This window comes from Acinonyx jubatus, chromosome E1, assembly GCF_027475565.1.
Source record: "Acinonyx jubatus isolate Ajub_Pintada_27869175 chromosome E1, VMU_Ajub_asm_v1.0, whole genome shotgun sequence".
In the NCBI taxonomy this organism is placed as follows: domain Eukaryota; kingdom Metazoa; phylum Chordata; class Mammalia; order Carnivora; family Felidae; genus Acinonyx; species Acinonyx jubatus.
Window position 1 is genome coordinate 16,095,000 of NC_069397.1, and position 11,290 is coordinate 16,106,289.

Here is an 11,290-nt window from a genome sequence, read left to right on the forward strand (position 1 = left end):
GTTCAGGGACAGTGTGTACTCCAAGCTAGAATAATCAGGTTTTTGTTTTTTTTTTTAATGTTTACTTTTGAGAGACAGAAAGATAGAGAACGAGCGAGGGAGGGGCAGAGAGAGAGAGGGAGTCACAGGATCTGAAGCAGGCTCCAGGCTCTGAGCTGTCAGCACAGAGCCTGATGCGGGGCTTGAACTCATGAACTGTGAGATGATGAGCCAAAGTCCGATGCTTAACCAACTGAGCCACCCAGGCACCCCAGGAGGGATCTTTTTGAAATGAAGAAATGTAAGAAGGGCATAGCCTCAGGATAAAAAACAGTTATTTCCCCAAAATGACATTTGGATATGTTCTGCCACATTATTCTTACTCTTTTTATTTCATTGCTGATTAATTTTTTAAAAATCTTCCCAGATCAGCACCGATTTGGGGACCAGAGTTTGGAACTAGTAGATACTACAAAGTAGGAATTGATGGCACCACCAGTGATAGAAATCCTGAGCTCACCAAACCATTATTCTCATCCAATATGACATTTCTAGTGTCCTGAGAGCATGCTTTCTTTCATATGGAAGAATCTTTTTTTTAATGTTTGAGTTTATTTTTGAGAGCACACAGGCAGGGGAGGGGCAGAGAGAGAGGGACAGAGAATCTGCTGTGCTGACAGCAGCGAGCCTGATATGGGGCTTCAGATCATGACCTGAGCCAAAGTCTGGATGCTCAACTGACTGAGCTACCCAGGTGCCCCTCACATGGAAGAATTTAATTAAAAAATGGCCCAGAGACAGCTACTGAAAGACTGAGATCAGAGAGGCCTCTTCACGAGAGGATGACAGTGAAGGCTGGGCAAACAGTATTTTCCTAACCCTGATACCATTAGATAGCACATTCGTGGTTCTCCTGCACCTATGCTCTAATTTGCGTGCTTTTAATGGGTCACCTGCTTAGCCAGCAAAAGCTTCTACAGCTGCGGCTTCCCAGAAGCCAGGAAGTGAAGCAACCCAAAGTTGACGTAGCCAGAGAGGCTGAGTCTGCGTTGGTGGTGGCAAGGTGAGAAGAAAATATAGCAAGTGTGAAACCACAAGGAAATTCATAGTTGGTTCCAAGGTTCAGCCTTTGCAGCGGAGTCCCAGAAAATCCTGAGAGCCTGAACGCTGACTAAGCTTCATGCACCTGCCTAGGAAAGAGGTGAATGGACATGGCAAAGTGAGGTGGTCCAGGAATTCTCAATGTCTGCAGTCTACCCCCTTCATATTTTATTAAATTAGCATAATTAATGACATTTATGCTGATTTAATAAAATAGCATCACAAAATTCCTTAATGGTATAGCCAAAAGTATTTACATATTAAAAAAGACACAGTTGAAAGGAATCTGTGTCATGTGATTAATATGATACTCCCAGCATTTGTATACATATATATCAAATAAGACTTTATTTTTTAATGTTGATTTATTTATTTTGAGAGTGAAAGTGGGGGAAGGGCAGAGAGAGAGGAAGAGAGAGAGAATCCCAAGTAGGCTCTGCACTGACAGTGCAGAGCCCAACACGGGGTTCTAATTCAGAAACCATGAGATCATGACCTGAGCCGAAGCCGGACGCTTAACCAACTGAGCCATCTAGGCACCTCTCAAATAAATAAGACTTAAAGTATATTTTCTATGTTTTTTTCCTTCTAGGTAAGTAGCTTGCAGCAGAAAAAAAAAGTCTATGCTAAAACACATATAGAAAAATAGTCACATGGGGCTCCTGGGTAGTTCAGTCAGTTAAGAATCTGACTCTTGATCTAAGCTCAGGTCTTGATCTCAGGGTCATGAAATAAATCCCAGTGTTGGGCTTCACGCTGGGCATGAAGCCTACTTTAAAAAAAAATCACTTGGGGTGCCTGGGTGGCCTAGTCGGTTAAGCCTCTGACTTCGACTCAGGTCATGATCTTGTGGTTCACAAGTTTGAGCCCCATGTCAGGGTCTGTACTGACAGCTCAGAGCCCGTAGCCTGCTTCAGATTCTGTGTCTCTTCCTCTCTCTGCCCCTCTCCTACTCACGCTCTCTTTCTCTCTCAAAAATAAATGAACAAGGGGCGCCTGGGTGGCTCAGTCGGTTAAGCGGCCGACTTCGGCTCAGGTCACGATCTCGCACTCTGTGAGTTCGAGCCCTGCATCGGGCTCTGTGCTGACAGCTCAGAGCCTGGAGCCTGTTTCAGATTCTGTGTCTCCCTCTCTCTCTGACCCTCCGCCGTTCATGCTCTGTCTCTCCCTGTCTCAAAAATAAATAAACGTTAAAAAAAATTAAAAAAAATAATAAATGAACATTAAAAAGAAAGCTTTTTTTTAAATCACGTACTGTCAGAAGAATCACAAATAAGGACTCATTTTTATGCACTCCATTGGGGATTCCCTCTCACCATGCTCAAGCTCTCATACTCTATGCCAGTCTCTGCTCCTATGGAGAAGCCCTCCTCATCCTACTTGGGCTCTGACACCCTCATCAGATCACCTCCATGCGTGGACACCTTCCCCATCTGGCTCAGACTCTGACACCCTACCCTCAGCCACCACCACCACCCACCACATGGACACCCTTCTCACCCTGCATAGGCTCCAACTCCTTGAACTCAAGCAGCCCTCCAACTCCAGTACCCTGCACAGATTCTGAAACCCACTCTGTGTGGGCCTGCTCCCCTGCATGGATGCCCTCCTTGCTCCACTCAGGCTCTGACACCCTGTGACGGGACACACCACCACATGGATGTCCTCCTCACTTTCCATGCCAGCTCTTCTTTGTTCAAACATGAAGGACCTATTTTGTAATTATCTGTATTGTTTTGCTTTATTTATAGATTTACATAGATTTGACTTCATGATTAGTTCTGTATAATATTTTCCCCATTCCCTAGTTTTTTATTCTGAAATGTCTTAATTGGCTGGATTTCATCGTCAGGTAGCTTTTTCAAAAAGTGGTCTCAAAAGAAGTTTGAGTGGGAGAGAGCCAAAGCATAAGAGACTCTTAAAAACTGAGAACAAACAGGGTTGATGGGGGGTGGGAAGGAGGGGAGGGTAGGTGATGGGAATTGAAGAGGGCATCTTTTGGGATGAGCACTGGGTGTTGTATGGAAACCAATTTGACAATAAATTTCACATATTAAAAAAAAAACCCAAAAAAACAAAAAAACCAAAAAGTGGTCCCATATGCCGTACCTTCGTTGAGCTTAAGCACATGTGAGACTATTTGTGGATTGCCTTCATACACAGGTAGAAATTTGGCTGGGTATAAAATTCTTGGGTCACACTCATTTTTTTTTAAAACTCTGTAAACATTGGTCTATCATTTTCTGACATCGACCATTACTATAAATGAGTTTGAATCCAGCTTTACCTCTTCCTATTACAATTGACTTGTGTTTTTTGCCTAGATATGTGTAGGGTTATTCACTTGTTTATCAAGTTTAGTCATTTCATGTGACTATCATGTTTTTATGCCTCTAGCATTAATTTTTCTTATGACACAATGTATAATTTGAATTTGTAGATTCTGTTCTTCATTTCAGGAAATTATTTCTCTCTTTGAATATTTTTTATTCTGCATTTGCTCAGCTTTATACTTCAGGTACACCAAGTATATATGTATATGGTAGACTTCTGTTGCCTTTTTTCAATGTGTATCATTTCTATGACTGCAAAATTCTATATGGACATAAAATGTCTTAGTTTGAGCTGTTGTAGCAAAAATACAACATAGTCTGGGTGGCTTACAAACAGAAAATTATTTCTCTTAGTTATGAAGCTAGGAAGTCCAAGATCAAGGTGCCAGTAGATTCAGTGCTTGGTGAAAGTCCACTTCCTGGTTCATAGATGGCTGTCTTCTCACTGTGTCCTCACATGACAGAAGGGGCAAGAGAACTCTGTAGGGTTTCTTTTATAAAGACACTAATCCCATTCATGAGGGCTCCATCCTCATGACCTTATTACCTTCCAAAGGCCCCACCCCCTAATGCCATCACCTTGGAGGTTAGGATTTCAACATATGAATTTTGGGGAGACACAGACATCCAGTTTATAACATAAGCATAATTATTATTATAGGTATGATCCAAATATGGGAATGTTAATGTTATTTTTCAGTTCGGGTCTTAGATACTAAAAACTTTGTGGATAGTCTTTAGTGTGTGTGTATGTGCTTGTGTGCATGCATGGGAATGTGAGTACATTGTTTTCATATGAAACATTAAAAAGAACCAAATGTGTGCTACATGGCTGCTACTGTTTATAGTAATATTGAAGGGGAGAAAACAACACTTATTTGGGGACAGATATAACACAGGTCCAAGTTTTATAAGTATGTGAAGGTGTAGTCTCTGATATAGTAGGCTGAGGTAAAAGATATCACAGCAGCTAATTTGTTTTCCAAGAACTACAGAGACCAGACAATAATTAGAACCAATTTTTATTTAATGTTTAAATGATGCTTAAAAATTGTACCAGGCAAGGACATAAGTACTTTATGCAGTTTATTTGATTTCCATTTGCACAGTAACTATGTAAAATTATTATTATTAAGCCATCATTTTATAATCCCCCATTTAATAATGGGGGGACTATCTTAGAAGGGTTAAATAAGTCTTCAGAGTTGCCTTACTAGTAAGTGGTAGAGTGGGTTTGGAAGCTGAGTTTCCCAGAGCGGTGTCTCCACATTAATCTGGATTCTGGATTCACTCCCTTTCTGCTACCGTAGAAAGTCCTGAAGGAGGAAGAGAGATGCATGTGCCTCTAAAGGGTACTCATATTTTAAGACATCAAATCTGTTGGTTCCCATGAATACATATTATCTTTACAGAAATATGTTGGAACTGTAAAACATATGGACTGGAAAGACATTTTTAGTTGCTGTCACCCACTCACTTTTTTTCAACTGCTCCTTTGATCCTCTCTCTTAAGGTCCCAAAAGGCACTCAAGTTCAACATGTTTAAAATTAAATTCATTGTTTTATGCTCCAATAACTTTTTCTTCCTCAGTTCAATCATTGACACCTTCCTCTCTTTGCTTTCTATATGCCATCAGTCACCAAAGCTTATTGCTCTGTCTTCTCATCACTTCGTTTTCTTGAATCTGTCCCTTTCCATTCAAAATGTCACCACTCTTATTCAACCTTTTTTATTACCGCTGACGTGGAATGTCGCACACCAGAGGTGCCTGACAGGTCTCCTGGCCTACCATCTTTTTGCCTCTCTCTTCCTTTATCTCTTACGTAGGTTCAGACTTCTCTTTCTAAGCAGTGGTTTTCAAATTCTTTTGAAAGCACACTCTCCCAATAAAAATGCTTGAGCATGAATTTCCAGTATATTTCTTTATTTCTAAGCAATGTATACATATGACTAAACATATATGAACACTGTAAAATGGGCATAAGAATATAAATTAAAGGGGCGCTTAGGTGGCTCAGTCACTTAAGTGTTCGACTTGATCTCAGCTCAGCTCATGATCTCATGGATCGAGCCCCAAGTCTGCATCCCAAGTCTATATTGTCAGTGCAGAGCCTGCCTGGGATTCTCTCTCCCTCTCTCTCTGCCCCTCCCCCCAACTCGTACACACACACACACACACACACACACACACGCACACACACACACTCTATCTCTCTCTCAAAATAAATAAGCTTAAAAAAAATAATGTAAATTAAAAGGGAATAGAGAGGAAATGAATATTTTTACCTAAATTTGTATTTGATTTTTCAGAGTTCAAAAACATTTTTGTTCTCTATACACCTGAATAAATTTCACTGTTTTTTAAAACTTTATTTTTTTATTTTTGAGAGAGAGTGCAGGAGGGGCAGAGAGAGAGAATTCCAAGCAGGCTCCACACTGTCAGTATAGAGCCTAATGTGGGGCTCAAACTCACAAACAGTGAGACCATGACCTGAGCCGAAACCAAGAGTCAGATGATTAACCGACTGAGCCACCCAGGTGCCCCAGATTTCACTGTTTTTGTTTTAATGTTGGTTTAATAATTTGTGACTCAGAGATTCACAAATATATTTCTAAGTTCAGTTTATTTTGGAAATAGGTTTTATTAATTGTCATAGCTGAAAATGATACAAAGTAATATAGTATTAAAATGTACTAAAACTACATTACTAAATCCTAATATTCATTTCCATCCACCAATTATGTGAAGTTTTATTGAAATTCAGCCAATACATTTACTGATGTCAAAGAGTTATTCTTGCAAGCCAATTGAAAGGTATTGTAAACCTATGTCTGGAATATTAATAGATTCGAGGGCTGTGTTTCCAATTTTTTTTAAGCATGAAGATACAAATGTTTTAGGTAACGTTACAGCTTTGTCAATTTCAGGAATAAAATAACAACAGATTTCCAAGCATCCATTTTCAAAATGGTCTCAGTAAAAAGAGTTTCTTTGCAAAAGCATTTATTTTCACCTTCACTATTAAACACCTTTTTTTTTTAAAGATACTGTTTAAATGTATTTATAATTTTAATATCTACTGTGTAGCACAGTATTGAAGGTCACTTGGCATAAGAGAAAAGATCAGAAATTTTGGAATCCTAGTCTTTTTGTAAGAGAAAAAAATGTGTAATTCATCTCTAAGTTGGCAATTCTTTTAAGGTCTCTACTCCCAAAATGACCTATGAACCTATCTGATACAATTGATTTTTATGGTCTCTCCCTATTTTATTACACAATATTATAAAGATTCTACTACTTAGGGCCACAGTATGTAGAGCATGCGACTCTTGATCTCAGAGTCATGAGTTTGAGCCCTGCCTTGGGCATAGAACTTACTAAAAACAAAAACAAATAAACAAAAATCAAACAAAACAAAACAAAAACACCCCCCCACACACACACACAAGATTCTACTACTTAAAAGTCTTGGGGGTGTTTGGGTTTTGTTTTTATAAAAATGGTCCTAACAATGATACCCTACAGCGCACAAATTCGTCTCAGGAGACTTCACTTAAACCATTTAAGACACTTAACTCACATACAGACAAGTGTGCCTGCCACTATCAATCCACATATTAGATATCAGAAAGGTTTCATTTTTTTAAAGAAATATAAATAGAAGTTATATATATTTTTTTCTGTACTCCAGGGCATCCCCAGGGATGAGCACACATACCCCCCTCTGATCCTTCACTTTCCTGCCAAGAAACCAACATCAGCAACTCACTGTTTGTCCTGAGCCAGTTTTTCTGCTGGGCACAGTCTGACTTCAGCATCTTAGTTACCAGATACAATTTTCCTGCCTTGTGTCCTCATTCCTTCGTGCTTAGGTTTGAGTCCCAGACTTAAAAAATTTAATAAAATAAAATAAAAGCAAGTGCTACAGAGTTTATTCCTGGCCTACTGTTGTTCTGATAAACATATTTATTTAGTCATCACAACTCTATGAAATAACATTACTATCCCTGTTTTACAGAATATGAAACTTAGGGATTACATAACTTCTCCAGAGTTAATACTTACCTAGTGATGGAGGTGAGTGGGTTTGAGTCTAGGCAGTTGAACTCCAGAGGCTATGCATATAACACCTGATTCTTCTGCCCTCTTTCGTGCCATGGCCATGTGCCATGTGCCATGGCTAACTGTGGAAGGGGCAGAGAGACATTTCTAAGCCAGACAGCTTTCAACCCATAGCATGGCCAAGACTAGAAGTCCAATACGAAATTCAATAGGAGGCCATGCTGCTTCTGAGTAGATCAGATACTCTAGTTCAACAACATTGGCCCTGGCTGGGAGCTGAAATACAAAAGACTAGGAGCCAGAGATGGTTCAAAAGCTAGAGTGAAAAACAGGGGCTGTTGCTGACTCCAAGGAAAAGAGCCTGGTAGCCAAGAAATGGACTGACACAGGAATATGAACAATAGCAACCAGTAATTAAGACACTGTCTTAACCACTTTATGTTCCTTGTCCATCTAACTCCCACGATGACCCTGTAAAAGAGATACTATTATGCCTTCATTTCCTAGACAAAGAAAATGAGACTCAAAAAACTCAAGTAATTTTCCTAAGCTGCATAACTAAATTAAGTGGCTCAGCCAGGATTTAAACCTGGCTATGTCTGAATTATATATGCCAAAGAGTGATTTATTGTGGAGGAGTTCGCCACCACCAGCCTCTCCATAATCTCCATTATATGCCCAAAGCCACCCCAAGTAAATATACATCTAAGGAAAACCAATTGTTAACACTGTAAATGCAGTTTCAACACAAGACCTCCTTCCAACCAGATTGCTGCACCTTGAACTTCCCCAGTCTTATTCCAAAGGTGAGCTGTGAACAGGGGAGCTCTATACCCACTCACCACTGGGAAACGTCTACAGGTAAGAGAGACAAGAGGAGAAGTGAACTTGTACCCTCCTTTCTCCAACTTTGGATTGAGAGCAAGTGACACAAAGAATCGGGAACTGGTTGTGGTGCCTGGTGCCTGACGGTAGTGGTGGCAGAAACATCCATTTGCAGGGGCTACACTTTTAGCAGTGGGGCAATGTCCAGGGCCTCTGGGGAACATTGTCCAATCTCTGTCATTCGATGGCTCAGCAGTCATAGTCATAATATCTTCCTGGACTGATTTATGGTAATATTTAGGCTGTGGTTCTGGTTACTGCTGGGACACCCCTTGTTTTGACTATTTTCAGAGCCTACTTCTCCATAATTCCCAGCAATATTGCCTTAGTAAATTTTCTTTTGTGCTTAATCACTTAGAGTTAATTTCTGTTGCTTGCAACCAAGAACACTGACTGAACAATGATTAAATTTGCATTTTCATTGCCACTGTCACATTGCACCTTATTTCCAAAAGTTTTAAAAAAAGAACTAGTGGCTCAAAAGTAGTTCATTAAAATATTAGTACAGTCCACACATAATGGTAAAAGACTGAAAATTTTCCTTAAAAACAGGAATAAGCCAAGGATGTCTGCTTTTACTACTTCTGTTCAACATTGTACAGATGTTCCATTTGGGACAATCAGACAGGAAAAAATAAATGAAAGGCATTCAGATAGGAAAGGAAAAAGTAAAACTATATTTTCAGGTGATGGAATCTGATCTTATATACAGAAAATCCCAAGGACTCCACTAATAACTATTAGGACTAATAAACAAGTTCAGCAAGGTTGGAGGACACATGATCAGCATGCAGAAATCACCTGTCTTTTGGCACCCCTGGATGGCTCAGTCCATTAAGTGTCCAACTCTTGATTCCAGCTCAGGTCATGATCCCTGGGTTGAACATAGAGCCTACTCAAGATTCTCTCTCCCCCTCTGCCCCTCTCTCCTGCCTGCGTGCACACTCAAAATAAATAAAATAAAAAACAATCAACTGTATTTCTATAAAGTAGCAATGAACAATCTGAAAGTGAAATTAGGAAAACAACTCCATTTACAATGGCATCAAAAAAATTAAAACTCTTAGGAATCAATTTAACAAAAGAAGTGTAAGTCTTGTACTCCAAAAACTACAAGACATCTTTGAAAGAAATGAAAGAATATCTAAAAAACTGGAAAGACATCCCATGCTCATGAGTTAAAATTGTTAAGATGACAATACTCCAAATTGCTACACAGATTCAGTGAAATTCCTATCAAAATACCAGTGTTCTCTCCTGCAGAAATCGATAAGTTGATCTTAATGTTTCATGGAAATTCAAGGGACTTGGAATAGCTAAAAAAAATAATCTTGAAAAAGAAGAACAAAGTTGGAGGACTCATACTTCCTAATTTCAAAACCTAGTAAAAAGCTATCATCATCAAAACAGTGTGGTAATTGCATAAGAATGGACATATATAAATCAATGGAATGGAATTGAATGGCCAGAAATAAATCTTCTCGTTTTTGGTCAGTTGGTTTCTGGCAAGGGTGCCAACACCATTCGGGGAAGAAAAAATAGTTTTTTCAACAAATGCTGCCCACACAACAAGATGTCCATATACAAATGAATGAATTTAAATTCCTATCTCACACTGTATGTAAAAAATTAACTCAAAATGGATCATAAACCTAAATATAGGAGCTAAAACTGTAAAATTCTTAGAAGAAAACATAGCAGTACATCTTTGTAATTTTGGATTGGGCAATGTTGTCTTACATATGACACCAGAAGCTTATACTTGACATGACAGAGAAAAACATAGGTAAATTACACTTCTTCAAAATTAAAACTTTTGGGGGGGCCTAGCAGCCTCAGTTGTTGGAGCATGTGACTCTTGATCTCTTAAGTTCGAGCCCTACATTGGGTGTAGAGATTACTTAAAAATAAAATCTTTTTAAAAGAATTTAAAACTTTTGTGCTTCAAAGGACACTACCAGGGAAATAGAAGGACAGCCCACAGAATGGGAGAAACTATGTGCAAATCATGTATCTGATAAGGAATTTGTATTTAGAACATATAAAGAATCTTAGAACTCAACAATAAAAAGAAAAACAACTCAGTTGAAAATGGGCAAGATTTAAGCAGATGTTTTTCCAAAGACAATGTACCAAAAGCACATGAAAACATGTCCAACATTGTTCAGTAGGGAAATGCAAATAAAGACCACGATGAGATTGCTAAAGGGAATGGAGTTTCTTTTGAGGATGATGAAAGTGTTCTAAAACTGATTGGGTGATGTTTGCACAACTGTGAATGTATCAAAATCACTTTATTGTAAACTTTTTAAAATAGATTTGATTTTGGGGGCAGCTGGATGGCTCAGTCAGGTAAGCATCCAACTCTTGATTTCAGCTCAAGTCATGATCTCACGGTTCATGAGGTCCAGTCCCGTATCAGGCTCTGTGCTGATAGTGCGGAGCCTGCTTGGGATTCTCTCTCTCCCTTTCTCCCTGCCCCACCCTCTGCCTCTCTCTCTCTCTCAAAATAAATAAACATTAAAAAAATAATAAATGGGTGAATTGTATGGAGGTAGATCATATCTCAATAAAGCTGTTAACCAAATATCCACAATGAGATGCCACTTCACGCCCACTAGGATGGCTAAAATAGAAATGACAGACAATAACAAATGATGATGAATACACAGAAAAATTATAATCCTTGTACATTGCTGATCGTAAAATGGCACAGTGACTTTAGAAGCTTCTCAGAACGTTAAACATAAAATTACTATAAGACCCAGCAATTTGTCTCATAGGTATATACCGAAGAGAAATAAAAACACATGTCCACACAAAAACTTTTACATGAATGTCCATAGCAGTATTATTCGTGATAGCTAAAAAAAAGTGGAAACAATCTAATTGTCCACAAACTGATGAAGGGATAAGCAAAATGTGTCA